This window comes from Bombina bombina, chromosome 4 (assembly GCF_027579735.1).
Source record: "Bombina bombina isolate aBomBom1 chromosome 4, aBomBom1.pri, whole genome shotgun sequence".
NCBI lineage: Eukaryota > Metazoa > Chordata > Amphibia > Anura > Bombinatoridae > Bombina > Bombina bombina.
The window spans coordinates 866,656,749-866,673,384 of NC_069502.1; positions in this window are offsets into that span (position 1 = coordinate 866,656,749).

A 16,636-nucleotide genomic window follows, 5' to 3' on the forward strand; every position below is an offset into this window, starting at 1 on the left:
ATAGGAAAATTAACACACAGCAGCTATTTGCAATTCCCATAAACCATCCGTCTTTATAAAGCTCACACAACTATATCCTTACAGGAACTTTCGAAGCCCGGATAGCTCAGTCGGTAGAGCATCAGACTTTTAATCTGAGGGTCCAGGGTTCAAGTCCCTGTTCGGGCGAGCACTTTTAAAACAGTCACAAACTGAGCATGTTCCAAGAATTCACAGTGCATATATAAATATAACTTTGAAATTTGTTAGAAAAAGTCTTCTACTCATTTGAAACTCTTCTTGAACTGGGGAATTTAAGCCTAAATTAGCTGTGGTTTTCCTTACATATTGGAGAAATAGTATAAATTCCAAATTCAACTAAAAGAAAAATAATGAATGAAACAAGGAAAATAAACACACAGCAGCTATTTGCAATTCCCTTAAACCATCCGTCTTTATAAAGCTCACACAACTATATCCTTACAGGAACTTTCGAAGCCCGGATAGCTCAGTCGGTAGAGCATCAGACTTTTAATCTGAGGGTCCAGGGTTCAAGTCCCTGTTCGGGCGAGCACTTTTAAAACAGTCACAAACCGATCATGTTCCAAGAATTCACAGTATATATGTGAATATATATAAATATAACTTTGAAATTTGTTAGAAAAAGTCTTCTACTCATTTGAAACTCATGCTAAGTGTTTTACTTTGTCTTTTTATTATGCAGTTGTTGGTTATGCAAGTCTTCTGAATTTATTAGTTCTTTAAGTTATATCAAGCTAGTGCTAGGAATGACAAGGAAAAGTAAACTTGTTTTGCAGAAGAAAAATGTCATGTTGCTTCAAATAAATACCAGAACATCTGGACTTTCTTCAACTTGTTCATTCCTCTGAGTTACATATCAAGAGAACATGATCAAAAAAAGGAAAAACAGAAGGACATAAAGAATATTTCTTCTTCAGCTGCGGAATTTAAGCCTAAATTAGCTGTGATTTCCCTTACATATTGGAGAAATTGTACAAATTCCAAATTCAACTAAAAGAAAAAAAAATGAATGAAACAAGGAAAATTAACACACAGCAGCTATTTGCAATTCCCATAAGCCATCCATCTTTATAAAGCTCACACAACTATATCCTTACAGGAACTTTCGAAGCCCGGATAGCTCAGTCGGTAGAGCATCAGACTTTTAATCTGAGGGTCCAGGGTTCAAGTCCCTGTTCGGGCGAGCACTTTTAAAACAGTCACAAACTGAGCATGTTCCAAGAATTCACAGTATATATGTGAATATATATAAATATAACTTTGAAATGTGTTAGAAAAAGTCTTCTACTCATTTGAAACTCATGCTAAGTGTTTTACATTGTCTTTTTATTATGCAGTTGTTGGTTATGCAAGTCTTCTGAATTTATTAGTTCTTTAAGTTATATCAAGCTAGTGCTTGGAATGACAAGGACAAATAAACTTGTTTTGCAGAAGAAAAATGTCATGTTGCTTCAAATAAATACCAGAACATCTGGACTTTCTTCAACTTGTTCATTCCTCTGAGTTACATATCAAGAGAACATGATCAAAAAAAGGAAAAACAGAAGGACATAAAGAATATTTCTTCTTCAACTGGGGAATTTAAGCCTAAATTAGCTGTGGTTTCCCTTACATATTGGAGAAATAGTATAAATTCCAAATTCAACTAAAAGAAAAAAAATCCTTACAGGAACTTTCGAAGCCCGGATAGCTCAGTCGGTAGAGCATCAGACTTTTAATCTGAGGGTCCAGGGTTCAAGTCCCTGTTCGGGCGAGCACTTTTAAAACAGTCACAAACTGAGCATGTTCCAAGAATTCACAGTACATATATAAATATAACTTTGAAATTTGTTAGAAAAAGTCTTCTACTCATTTGAAACTCTTCTTGAACTGGGGAATTTAAGCCTAAATTAGCTGTGGTTTTCCTTACATATTGGAGAAATTGTACAAATTCCAAATTCAACTAAAAGAAAAAAAAATTAATGAAACAAGGAAAATTAACACACAGCAGCTATTTGCAATTCCCATAAGCCATCCATCTTTATAAAGCTCACACAACTATATCCTTACAGGAACTTTCGAAGCCCGGATAGCTCAGTCGGTAAAGCATCAGACTTTTAATCTGAGGGTCCAGGGTTCAAGTCCCTGTTCGGGCGAGCACTTTTAAAACAGTCACAAACTGAGCATGTTCCAAGAATTCACAGTACATATATAAATATAACTTTGATATTTGTTAGAAAAAGTCTTCTACTCATTTGAAACTCTTCTTGAACTGGGGAATTTAAGCCTAAATTAGCTGTGGTTTTCCTTACATATTGGAGAAATTGTACAAATTCCAAATTCAACTAAAAGAAAAAAAAATGAATGAAACAAGGAAAATTAACACACAGCAGCTATTTGCAATTCCCATAAGCCATCCATCTTTATAAAGCTCACACAACTATATCCTTACAGGAACTTTTGAAGCCCGGATAGCTCAGTCGGTAGAGCATCAGACTTTTAATCTGAGGGTCCAGGGTTCAAGTCCCTGTTCGGGCGAGCACTTTTAAAACAGTCACAAACTGAGCATGTTCCAAGAATTCACAGTACATATATAAATATAACTTTGAAATTTGTTAGAAAAAGTCTTCTACTCATTTGAAACTCTTCTTGAACTGGGGAATTTAAGCCTAAATTAGCTGTGGTTTTCCTTACATATTGGAGAAATTGTACAAATTCCAAATTCAACTAAAAGAAAAAAAAATGAATGAAACAAGGAAAATTAACACACAGCAGCTATTTGCAATTCCCATAAGCCATCCATCTTTATAAAGCTCACACAACTATATCCTTACAGGAACTTTCGAAGCCCGGATAGCTCAGTCGGTAGAGCATCAGACTTTTAATCTGAGGGTCCAGGGTTCAAGTCCCTGTTCGGGCGAGCACTTTTAAAACAGTCACAAACTGAGCATGTTCCAAGAATTCACAGTACATATATAAATATAACTTTGAAATTTGTTAGAAAAAGTCTTCTACTCATTTGAAACTCTTCTTGAACTGGGGAATTTAAGCCTAAATTAGCTGTGGTTTTCCATACATATTGGAGAAATTGTACAAATTCCAAATTCAACTAAAAGAAAAAAAAATGAATGAAACAAGGAAAATTAACACACAGCAGCTATTTGCAATTCCCATAAGCCATCCATCTTTATAAAGCTCACACAACTATATCCTTACAGGAACTTTCGAAGCCCGGATAGCTCAGTCGGTAGAGCATCAGACTTTTAATCTGAGGGTCCAGGGTTCAAGTCCCTGTTCGGGCGAGCACTTTTAAAACAGTCACAAACTGAGCATGTTCCAAGAATTCACATTATATATGTGAATATATATAAATATAACTTTGAAATGTGTTAGAAAAAGTCTTCTACTCATTTGAAACTCATGCTAAGTGTTTTACATTGTCTTTTTATTATGCAGTTGTTGGTTATGCAAGTCTTCTGAATTTATTAGTTCTTTAAGTTATATCAAGCTAGTGCTTGGAATGACAAGGACAAATAAACTTGTTTTGCAGAAGAAAAATGTCATGTTGCTTCAAATAAATACCAGAACATCTGGACTTTCTTCAACTTGTTCATTCCTCTGAGTTACATATCAAGAGAACATGATCAAAAAAAGGAAAAACAGAAGGACATAAAGAATATTTCTTCTTCAACTGGGGAATTTAAGCCTAAATTAGCTGTGGTTTCCCTTACATATTGGAGAAATAGTATAAATTCCAAATTCAACTAAAAGAAAAAAAATCCTTACAGGAACTTTCGAAGCCCGGATAGCTCAGTCGGTAGAGCATCAGACTTTTAATCTGAGGGTCCAGGGTTCAAGTCCCTGTTCGGGCGAGCACTTTTAAAACAGTCACAAACTGAGCATGTTCCAAGAATTCACAGTACATATATAAATATAACTTTGAAATTTGTTAGAAAAAGTCTTCTACTCATTTGAAACTCTTCTTGAACTGGGGAATTTAAGCCTAAATTAGCTGTGGTTTTCCTTACATATTGGAGAAATTGTACAAATTCCAAATTCAACTAAAAGAAAAAAAAATTAATGAAACAAGGAAAATTAACACACAGCAGCTATTTGCAATTCCCATAAGCCATCCATCTTTATAAAGCTCACACAACTATATCCTTACAGGAACTTTCGAAGCCCGGATATCTCAGTCGGTAGAGCATCAGACTTTTAATCTGAGGGTCCAGGGTTCAAGTCCCTGTTCGGGCGAGCACTTTTAAAACAGTCACAAACTGAGCATGTTCCAAGAATTCACATTATATATGTGAATATATATAAATATAACTTTGAAATGTGTTAGAAAAAGTCTTCTACTCATTTGAAACTCATGCTAAGTGTTTTACATTGTCTTTTTATTATGCAGTTGTTGGTTATGCAAGTCTTCTGAATTTATTAGTTCTTTAAGTTATATCAAGCTAGTGCTTGGAATGACAAGGACAAATAAACTTGTTTTGCAGAAGAAAAATGTCATGTTGCTTCAAATAAATACCAGAAAATCTGGACTTTCTTCAACTTGTTCATTCCTCTGAGTTACATATCAAGAGAACATGATCAAAAAAAGGAAAAACAGAAGGACATAAAGAATATTTCTTCTTCAACTGGGGAATTTAAGCCTAAATTAGCTGTGGTTTCCCTTACATATTGGAGAAATAGTATAAATTCCAAATTCAACTAAAAGAAAAAAAATCCTTACAGGAACTTTCGAAGCCCGGATAGCTCAGTCGGTAGAGCATCAGACTTTTAATCTGAGGGTCCAGGGTTCAAGTCCCTGTTCGGGCGAGCACTTTTAAAACAGTCACAAACTGAGCATGTTCCAAGAATTCACAGTACATATATAAATATAACTTTGAAATTTGTTAGAAAAAGTCTTCTACTCATTTGAAACTCTTCTTGAACTGGGGAATTTAAGCCTAAATTAGCTGTGGTTTTCCTTACATATTGGAGAAATTGTACAAATTCCAAATTCAACTAAAAGAAAAAAAAATTAATGAAACAAGGAAAATTAACACACAGCAGCTATTTGCAATTCCCATAAGCCATCCATCTTTATAAAGCTCACACAACTATATCCTTACAGGAACTTTCGAAGCCCGGATAGCTCAGTCGGTAAAGCATCAGACTTTTAATCTGAGGGTCCAGGGTTCAAGTCCCTGTTCGGGCGAGCACTTTTAAAACAGTCACAAACTGAGCATGTTCCAAGAATTCACAGTACATATATAAATATAACTTTGATATTTGTTAGAAAAAGTCTTCTACTCATTTGAAACTCTTCTTGAACTGGGGAATGTAAGCCTAAATTAGCTGTGGTTTTCCTTACATATTGGAGAAATTGTACAAATTCCAAATTCAACTAAAAGAAAAAAAAATGAATGAAACAAGGAAAATTAACACACAGCAGCTATTTGCAATTCCCATAAGCCATCCATCTTTATAAAGCTCACACAACTATATCCTTACAGGAACTTTTGAAGCCCGGATAGCTCAGTCGGTAGAGCATCAGACTTTTAATCTGAGGGTCCAGGGTTCAAGTCCCTGTTCGGGCGAGCACTTTTAAAACAGTCACAAACTGAGCATGTTCCAAGAATTCACAGTACATATATAAATATAACTTTGATATTTGTTAGAAAAAGTCTTCTACTCATTTGAAACTCTTCTTGAACTGGGGAATTTAAGCCTAAATTAGCTGTGGTTTTCCTTACATATTGGAGAAATTGTACAAATTCCAAATTCAACTAAAAGAAAAAAAAATGAATGAAACAAGGAAAATTAACACACAGCAGCTATTTGCAATTCCCATAAGCCATCCATCTTTATAAAGCTCACACAACTATATCCTTACAGGAACTTTCGAAGCCCGGATAGCTCAGTCGGTAGAGCATCAGACTTTTAATCTGAGGGTCCAGGGTTCAAGTCCCTGTTCGGGCGAGCACTTTTAAAACAGTCACAAACTGAGCATGTTCCAAGAATTCACATTATATATGTGAATATATATAAATATAACTTTGAAATGTGTTAGAAAAAGTCTTCTACTCATTTGAAACTCATGCTAAGTGTTTTACATTGTCTTTTTATTATGCAGTTGTTGGTTATGCAAGTCTTCTGAATTTATTAGTTCTTTAAGTTATATCAAGCTAGTGCTTGGAATGACAAGGACAAATAAACTTGTTTTGCAGAAGAAAAATGTCATGTTGCTTCAAATAAATACCAGAACATCTGGACTTTCTTCAACTTGTTCATTCCTCTGAGTTACATATCAAGAGAACATGATCAAAAAAAGGAAAAACAGAAGGACATAAAGAATATTTCTTCTTCAACTGGGGAATTTAAGCCTAAATTAGCTGTGGTTTCCCTTACATATTGGAGAAATAGTATAAATTCCAAATTCAACTAAAAGAAAAAAAATCCTTACAGGAACTTTCGAAGCCCGGATAGCTCAGTCGGTAGAGCATCAGACTTTTAATCTGAGGGTCCAGGGTTCAAGTCCCTGTTCGGGCGAGCACTTTTAAAACAGTCACAAACTGAGCATGTTCCAAGAATTCACAGTACATATATAAATATAACTTTGAAATTTGTTAGAAAAAGTCTTCTACTCATTTGAAACTCTTCTTGAACTGGGGAATTTAAGCCTAAATTAGCTGTGGTTTTCCTTACATATTGGAGAAATTGTACAAATTCCAAATTCAACTAAAAGAAAAAAAAATGAATGAAACAAGGAAAATTAACACACAACAGCAGCTATTTGCAATTCCCATAAGCCATCCATCTTTATAAAGCTCACACAACTATATCCTTACAGGAACTTTCGAAGCCCGGATAGCTCAGTCGGTAGAGCATCAGACTTTTAATCTGAGGGTCCAGGGTTCAAGTCCCTGTTCGGGTGAGCACTTTTAAAACAGTCACAAACTGAGCATGTTCCAAGAATTCACATTATATATTTGAATATATATAAATATAACTTTGAAATGTGTTAGAAAAAGTCTTCTACTCATTTGAAACTCATGCTAAGTGTTTTACATTGTCTTTTTATTATGCAGTTGTTGGTTATGCAAGTCTTCTGAATTTATTAGTTCTTTAAGTTATATCAAGCTAGTGCTTGGAATGACAAGGACAAATAAACTTGTTTTGCAGAAGAAAAATGTCATGTTGCTTCAAATAAATACCAGAACATCTGGACTTTCTTCAACTTGTTCATTCCTCTGAGTTACATATCAAGAGAACATGATCAAAAAAAGGAAAAACAGAAGGACATAAAGAATATTTCTTCTTCAACTGGGGAATTTAAGCCTAAATTAGCTGTGGTTTCCCTTACATATTGGAGAAATAGTATAAATTCCAAATTCAACTAAAAGAAAAAAAATCCTTACAGGAACTTTCGAAGCCCGGATAGCTCAGTCGGTAGAGCATCAGACTTTTAATCTGAGGGTCCAGGGTTCAAGTCCCTGTTCGGGCGAGCACTTTTAAAACAGTCACAAACTGAGCATGTTCCAAGAATTCACAGTACATATATAAATATAACTTTGAAATTTGTTAGAAAAAGTCTTCTACTCATTTGAAACTCTTCTTGAACTGGGGAATTTAAGCCTAAATTAGCTGTGGTTTTCCTTACATATTGGAGAAATTGTACAAATTCCAAATTCAACTAAAAGAAAAAAAAATGAATGAAACAAGGAAAATTAACACACAGCAGCTATTTGCAATTCCCATAAGCCATCCATCTTTATAAAGCTCACACAACTATATCCTTACAGGAACTTTCGAAGCCCGGATAGCTCAGTCGGTAGAGCATCAGACTTTTAATCTGAGGGTCCAGGGTTCAAGTCCCTGTTCGGGCGAGCACTTTTAAAACAGTCACAAACTGAGCATGTTCCAAGAATTCACAGTATATATGTGAATATATATAAATATAACTTTGAAATGTGTTAGAAAAAGTCTTCTACTCATTTGAAACTCATGCTAAGTGTTTTACATTGTCTTTTTATTATGCAGTTGTTGGTTATGCAAGTCTTCTGAATTTATTAGTTCTTTAAGTTATATCAAGCTAGTGCTTGGAATGACAAGGACAAATAAACTTGTTTTGCAGAAGAAAAATGTCATGTTGCTTCAAATAAATACCAGAACATCTGGACTTTCTTCAACTTGTTCATTCCTCTGAGTTACATATCAAGAGAACATGATCAAAAAAAGGAAAAACAGAAGGACATAAAGAATATTTCTTCTTCAACTGGGGAATTTAAGCCTAAATTAGCTGTGGTTTCCCTTACATATTGGAGAAATAGTATAAATTCCAAATTCAACTAAAAGAAAAAAAAATGAATGAAACAAGGAAAATTAACACACAGCAGCTATTTGCAATTCCCATAAACCATCCGTCTTTATAAAGCTCACACAACTATATCCTTACAGGAACTTTCGAAGCCCGGATAGCTCAGTCGGTAGAGCATCAGACTTTTAATCTGAGGGTTCAAGTCCCTGTTTGGGCGAGCACTTTTAAAACAGTCACAAACTGAGCTTGTTCCAAGAATTCACGGTATATATGTGAATATATATAAATATAACTTTGAAATTTGTAGAAAAAGTCTTCTACTCATTTGAAACTCATGCTAAGTGTTTTACATTGTCTTTTTATTATGCAGTTGTTGGTTATGCAAGTCTTCTGAATTTATTAGTTCTTTAAGTTATATCAAGCTAGTGCTTGGAATGACAAGGACAAATAAACTTGTTTTGCAGAAGAAAAATGTCATGTTGCTTCAAATAAATACCAGAACATCTGGACTTTCTTCAACTTGTTCATTCCTCTGAGTTACATATCAAGAGAACATGATCAAAAAAAGGAAAAACAGAAGGACATAAAGAATATTTCTTCTTCAACTGGGGAATTTAAGCCTAAATTAGCTGTGGTTTCCCTTACATATTGGAGAAATAGTATAAATTCCAAATTCAACTAAAAGAAAAAAAAATGAATGAAACAAGGAAAATTAACACACAGCAGCTATTTGCAATTCCCATAAACCATCCGTCTTTATAAAGCTCAAACAACTATATCCTTACAGGAACTTTCGAAGCCCGGATAGCACAGTCGGTAGAGCATCAGACTTTTAATCTGAGGGTCCAGGGTTCAAGTCTCTGTTCGGGACTTTCGAAGCCCGGATAGCACAGTCGGTAGAGCATCAGACTTTTAATCTGAGGGTCCAGGGTTCAAGTCTCTGTTCGGGCGAGCACTTTTAAAACAGTCACAAACTGAGCATGTTCCAAGAATTCACAGTACATATATAAATATAACTTTGAAATTTGTTAGAAAAAGTCTTCTACTCATTTGAAACTCTTCTTGAACTGGGGAATTTAAGCCTAAATTAGCTGTGGTTTTCCTTACATATTGGAGAAATTGTACAAATTCCAAATTCAACTAAAAGAAAAAAAAATGAATGAAACAAGGAAAATTAACACACAGCAGCTATTTGCAATTCCCATAAGCCATCCATCTTTATAAAGCTCACACAACTATATCCTTACAGGAACTTTTGAAGCCCGGATACCTCAGTCGGTAGAGCATCAGACTTTTAATCTGAGGGTCCAGGGTTCAAGTCCCTGTTCGGGCGAGCACTTTTAAAACAGTCACAAACTGAGCATGTTCCAAGAATTCACAGTACATATATAAATATAACTTTGAAATTTGTTAGAAAAAGTCTTCTACTCATTTGAAACTCTTCTTGAACTGGGGAATTTAAGCCTAAATTAGCTGTGGTTTTCCTTACATATTGGAGAAATTGTACAAATTCCAAATTCAACTAAAAGAAAAAAAAATGAATGAAACAAGGAAAATTAACACACAGCAGCTATTTGCAATTCCCATAAGCCATCCATCTTTATAAAGCTCACACAACTATATCCTTACAGGAACTTTCGAAGCCCGGATAGCTCAGTCGGTAGAGCATCAGACTTTTAATCTGAGGGTCCAGGGTTCAAGTCCCTGTTCGGGCGAGCACTTTTAAAACAGTCACAAACTGAGCATGTTCCAAGAATTCACATTATATATGTGAATATATATAAATATAACTTTGAAATGTGTTAGAAAAAGTCTTCTACTCATTTGAAACTCATGCTAAGTGTTTTACATTGTCTTTTTATTATGCAGTTGTTGGTTATGCAAGTCTTCTGAATTTATTAGTTCTTTAAATTATATCAAGCTAGTGCTTGGAATGACAAGGACAAATAAACTTGTTTTGCAGAAGAAAAATGTCATGTTGCTTCAAATAAATACCAGAACATCTGGACTTTCTTCAACTTGTTCATTCCTCTGAGTTACATATCAAGAGAACATGATCAAAAAAAGGAAAAACAGAAGGACATAAAGAATATTTCTTCTTCAACTGGGGAATTTAAGCCTAAATTAGCTGTGGTTTCCCTTACATATTGGAGAAATAGTATAAATTCCAAATTCAACTAAAAGAAAAAAAATCCTTACAGGAACTTTCGAAGCCCGGATAGCTCAGTCGGTAGAGCATCAGACTTTTAATCTGAGGGTCCAGGGTTCAAGTCCCTGTTCGGGCGAGCACTTTTAAAACAGTCACAAACTGAGCATGTTCCAAGAATTCACAGTACATATATAAATATAACTTTGAAATTTGTTAGAAAAATTCTTCTACTCATTTGAAACTCTTCTTGAACTGGGGAATTTAAGCCTAAATTAGCTGTGGTTTTCCTTACATATTGGAGAAATTGTACAAATTCCAAATTCAACTAAAAGAAAAAAAAATTAATGAAACAAGGAAAATTAACACACAGCAGCTATTTGCAATTCCCATAAGCCATCCATCTTTATAAAGCTCACACAACTATATCCTTACAGGAACTTTCGAAGCCCGGATAGCTCAGTCGGTAGAGCATCAGACTTTTAATCTGAGGGTCCAGGGTTCAAGTCCCTGTTCGGGCGAGCACTTTTAAAACAGTCACAAACTGAGCATGTTCCAAGAATTCACAGTATATATGTGAATATATATAAATATAACTTTGAAATGTGTTAGAAAAAGTCTTCTACTCATTTGAAACTCATGCTAAGTGTTTTACATTGTCTTTTTATTATGCAGTTGTTGGTTATGCAAGTCTTCTGAATTTATTAGTTCTTTAAGTTATATCAAGCTAGTGCTTGGAATGACAAGGAAAAATAAACTTGTTTTGCAGAAGAAAAATGTCATGTTGCTTCAAATAAATACCAGAACATCTGGACTTTCTTCAACTTGTTCATTCCTCTGAGTTACATATCAAGAGAACATGATCAAAAAAAGGAAAAACAGAAGGACATAAAGAATATTTCTTCTTGAACTGGGGAATTTAAGCCTAAATTAGCTGTGGTTTCCCTTACATATTGGAGAAATAGTATAAATTCCAAATTCAACTAAAAGAAAAAAAAATGAATGAAACAAGGAAAATTAACACACAGCAGCTATTTGCAATTCCCATAAACCATCCGTCTTTATAAAGCTCACACAACTATATCCTTACAGGAACTTTCGAAGCCCGGATAGCTCAGTCGGTAGAGCATCAGACTTTTAATCTGAGGGTTCAAGTCCCTGTTTGGGCGAGCACTTTTAAAACAGTCACAAACTGAGCTTGTTCCAAGAATTCACAGTATATATGTGAATATATATAAATATAACTTTGAAATGTGTTAGAAAAAGTCTTCTACTCATTTGAAACTCATGCTAAGTGTTTTACATTGTCTTTTTATTATGCAGTTGTTGGTTATGCAAGTCTTCTGAATTTATTAGTTCTTTAAGTTATATCAAGCTAGTGCTTGGAATGACAAGGAAAAATAAACTTGTTTTGCAGAAGAAAAATGTCATGTTGCTTCAAATAAATACCAGAACATCTGGACTTTCTTCAACTTGTTCATTCCTCTGAGTTACATATCAAGAGAACATGATCAAAAAAAGGAAAAACAGAAGGACATAAAGAATATTTCTTCTTCAACTGGGGAATTTAAGCCTAAATTAGCTGTGGTTTCCCTTACATATTGGAGAAATAGTATAAATTCCAAATTCAACTAAAAGAAAAAAAATCCTTACAGGAACTTTCGAAGCCCGGATAGCTCAGTCGGTAGAGCATCAGACTTTTAATCTGAGGGTCCAGGGTTCAAGTCCCTGTTCGGGCGAGCACTTTTAAAACAGTCACAAACTGAGCATGTTCCAAGAATTCACAGTACATATATAAACATAACTTTGAAATTTGTTAGAAAAAGTCTTCTACTCATTTGAAACTCTTCTTGAACTGGGGAATTTAAGCCTAAATTAGCTGTGGTTTTCCTTACATATTGGAGAAATTGTACAAATTCCAAATTCAACTAAAAGAAAAAAAAATTAATGAAACAAGGAAAATTAACACACAGCAGCTATTTGCAATTCCCATAAGCCATCCATCTTTATAAAGCTCACACAACTATATCCTTACAGGAACTTTCGAAGCCCGGATAGCTCAGTCGGTAGAGCATCAGACTTTTAATCTGAGGGTCCAGGGTTCAAGTCCCTGTTCGGGCGAGCACTTTTAAAACAGTCACAAACTGAGCATGTTCCAAGAATTCACAGTATATATGTGAATATATATAAATATAACTTTGAAATGTGTTAGAAAAAGTCTTCTACTCATTTGAAACTCATGCTAAGTGTTTTACATTGTCTTTTTATTATGCAGTTGTTGGTTATGCAAGTCTTCTGAATTTATTAGTTCTTTAAGTTATATCAAGCTAGTGCTTGGAATGACAAGGACAAATAAACTTGTTTTGCAGAAGAAAAATGTCATGTTGCTTCAAATAAATACCAGAACATCTGGACTTTCTTCAACTTGTTCATTCCTCTGAGTTACATATCAAGAGAACATGATCAAAAAAAGGAAAAACAGAAGGACATAAAGAATATTTCTTCTTCAACTGGGGAATTTAAGCCTAAATTAGCTGTGGTTTCCCTTACATATTGGAGAAATAGTATAAATTCCAAATTCAACTAAAAGAAAAAAAAATGAATGAAACAAGGAAAATTAACACACAGCAGCTATTTGCAATTCCCATAAACCATCCGTCTTTATAAAGCTCACACAACTATATCCTTACAGGAACTTTCGAAGCCCGGATAGCTCAGTCGGTAGAGCATCAGACTTTTAATCTGAGGGTTCAAGTCCCTGTTTGGGCGAGCACTTTTAAAACAGTCACAAACTGAGCTTGTTCCAAGAATTCACGGTATATATGTGAATATATATAAATATAACTTTGAAATTTGTAGAAAAAGTCTTCTACTCATTTGAAACTCATGCTAAGTGTTTTACATTGTCTTTTTATTATGCAGTTGTTGGTTATGCAAGTCTTCTGAATTTATTAGTTCTTTAAGTTATATCAAGCTAGTGCTTGGAATGACAAGGACAAATAAACTTGTTTTGCAGAAGAAAAATGTCATGTTGCTTCAAATAAATACCAGAACATCTGGACTTTCTTCAACTTGTTCATTCCTCTGAGTTACATATCAAGAGAACATGATCAAAAAAAGGAAAAACAGAAGGACATAAAGAATATTTCTTCTTCAACTGGGGAATTTAAGCCTAAATTAGCTGTGGTTTCCCTTACATATTGGAGAAATAGTATAAATTCCAAATTCAACTAAAAGAAAAAAAAATGAATGAAACAAGGAAAATTAACACACAGCAGCTATTTGCAATTCCCATAAACCATCCGTCTTTATAAAGCTCAAACAACTATATCCTTACAGGAACTTTCGAAGCCCGGATAGCACAGTCGGTAGAGCATCAGACTTTTAATCTGAGGGTCCAGGGTTCAAGTCCCTGTTCGGGCGAGCACTTTTAAAACAGTCACAAACTGAGCATGTTCCAAGAATTCACAGTACATATATAAATATAACTTTGAAATTTGTTAGAAAAAGTCTTCTACTCATTTGAAACTCTTCTTGAACTGGGGAATTTAAGCCTAAATTAGCTGTGGTTTTCCTTACATATTGGAGAAATTGTACAAATTCCAAATTCAACTAAAAGAAAAAAAAGAATTCACGGTATATATGTGAATATATATAAATATAACTTTGAAATTTGTAGAAAAAGTCTTCTACTCATTTGAAACTCATGCTAAGTGTTTTACATTGTCTTTTTATTATGCAGTTGTTGGTTATGCAAGTCTTCTGAATTTATTAGTTCTTTAAGTTATATCAAGCTAGTGCTTGGAATGACAAGGACAAATAAACTTGTTTTGCAGAAGAAAAATGTCATGTTGCTTCAAATAAATACCAGAACATCTGGACTTTCTTCAACTTGTTCATTCCTCTGAGTTACATATCAAGAGAACATGATCAAAAAAAGGAAAAACAGAAGGACATAAAGAATATTTCTTCTTCAACTGGGGAATTTAAGCCTAAATTAGCTGTGGTTTCCCTTACATATTGGAGAAATAGTATAAATTCCAAATTCAACTAAAAGAAAAAAAAATGAATGAAACAAGGAAAATTAACACACAGCAGCTATTTGCAATTCCCATAAACCATCCGTCTTTATAAAGCTCAAACAACTATATCCTTACAGGAACTTTCGAAGCCCGGATAGCACAGTCGGTAGAGCATCAGACTTTTAATCTGAGGGTCCAGGGTTCAAGTCCCTGTTCGGGCGAGCACTTTTAAAACAGTCACAAACTGAGCATGTTCCAAGAATTCACAGTACATATATAAATATAACTTTGAAATTTGTTAGAAAAAGTCTTCTACTCATTTGAAACTCTTCTTGAACTGGGGAATTTAAGCCTAAATTAGCTGTGGTTTTCCTTACATATTGGAGAAATTGTACAAATTCCAAATTCAACTAAAAGAAAAAAAAATGAATGAAACAAGGAAAATTAACACACAGCAGCTATTTGCAATTCCCATAAGCCATCCATCTTTATAAAGCTCACACAACTATATCCTTACAGGAACTTTTGAAGCCCGGATACCTCAGTCGGTAGAGCATCAGACTTTTAATCTGAGGGTCCAGGGTTCAAGTCCCTGTTCGGGCGAGCACTTTTAAAACAGTCACAAACTGAGCATGTTCCAAGAATTCACAGTACATATATAAATATAACTTTGAAATTTGTTAGAAAAAGTCTTCTACTCATTTGAAACTCTTCTTGAACTGGGGAATTTAAGCCTAAATTAGCTGTGGTTTTCCTTACATATTGGAGAAATTGTACAAATTCCAAATTCAACTAAAAGAAAAAAAAATGAATGAAACAAGGAAAATTAACACACAGCAGCTATTTGCAATTCCCATAAGCCATCCATCTTTATAAAGCTCACACAACTATATCCTTACAGGAACTTTCGAAGCCCGGATAGCTCAGTCGGTAGAGCATCAGACTTTTAATCTGAGGGTCCAGGGTTCAAGTCCCTGTTCGGGCGAGCACTTTTAAAACAGTCACAAACTGAGCATGTTCCAAGAATTCACATTATATATGTGAATATATATAAATATAACTTTGAAATGTGTTAGAAAAAGTCTTCTACTCATTTGAAACTCATGCTAAGTGTTTTACATTGTCTTTTTATTATGCAGTTGTTGGTTATGCAAGTCTTCTGAATTTATTAGTTCTTTAAATTATATCAAGCTAGTGCTTGGAATGACAAGGACAAATAAACTTGTTTTGCAGAAGAAAAATGTCATGTTGCTTCAAATAAATACCAGAACATCTGGACTTTCTTCAACTTGTTCATTCCTCTGAGTTACATATCAAGAGAACATGATCAAAAAAAGGAAAAACAGAAGGACATAAAGAATATTTCTTCTTCAACTGGGGAATTTAAGCCTAAATTAGCTGTGGTTTCCCTTACATATTGGAGAAATAGTATAAATTCCAAATTCAACTAAAAGAAAAAAAATCCTTACAGGAACTTTCGAAGCCCGGATAGCTCAGTCGGTAGAGCATCAGACTTTTAATCTGAGGGTCCAGGGTTCAAGTCCCTGTTCGGGCGAGCACTTTTAAAACAGTCACAAACTGAGCATGTTCCAAGAATTCACAGTACATATATAAATATAACTTTGAAATTTGTTAGAAAAAGTCTTCTACTCATTTGAAACTCTTCTTGAACTGGGGAATTTAAGCCTAAATTAGCTGTGGTTTTCCTTACATATTGGAGAAATTGTACAAATTCCAAATTCAACTAAAAGAAAAAAAAATTAATGAAACAAGGAAAATTAACACACAGCAGCTATTTGCAATTCCCATAAGCCATCCATCTTTATAAAGCTCACACAACTATATCCTTACAGGAACTTTCGAAGCCCGGATAGCTCAGTCGGTAGAGCATCAGACTTTTAATCTGAGGGTCCAGGGTTCAAGTCCCTGTTCGGGCGAGCACTTTTAAAACAGTCACAAACTGAGCATGTTCCAAGAATTCACAGTATATATGTGAATATATATAAATATAACTTTGAAATGTGTTAGAAAAAGTCTTCTACTCATTTGAAACTCATGCTAAGTCTTTTACATTGTCTTTTTATTATGCAGTTGTTGGTTATGCAAGTCTTCTGAATTTATTAGTTCTTTAAGTTATATCAAGCTAGTGCTTGGAATGAC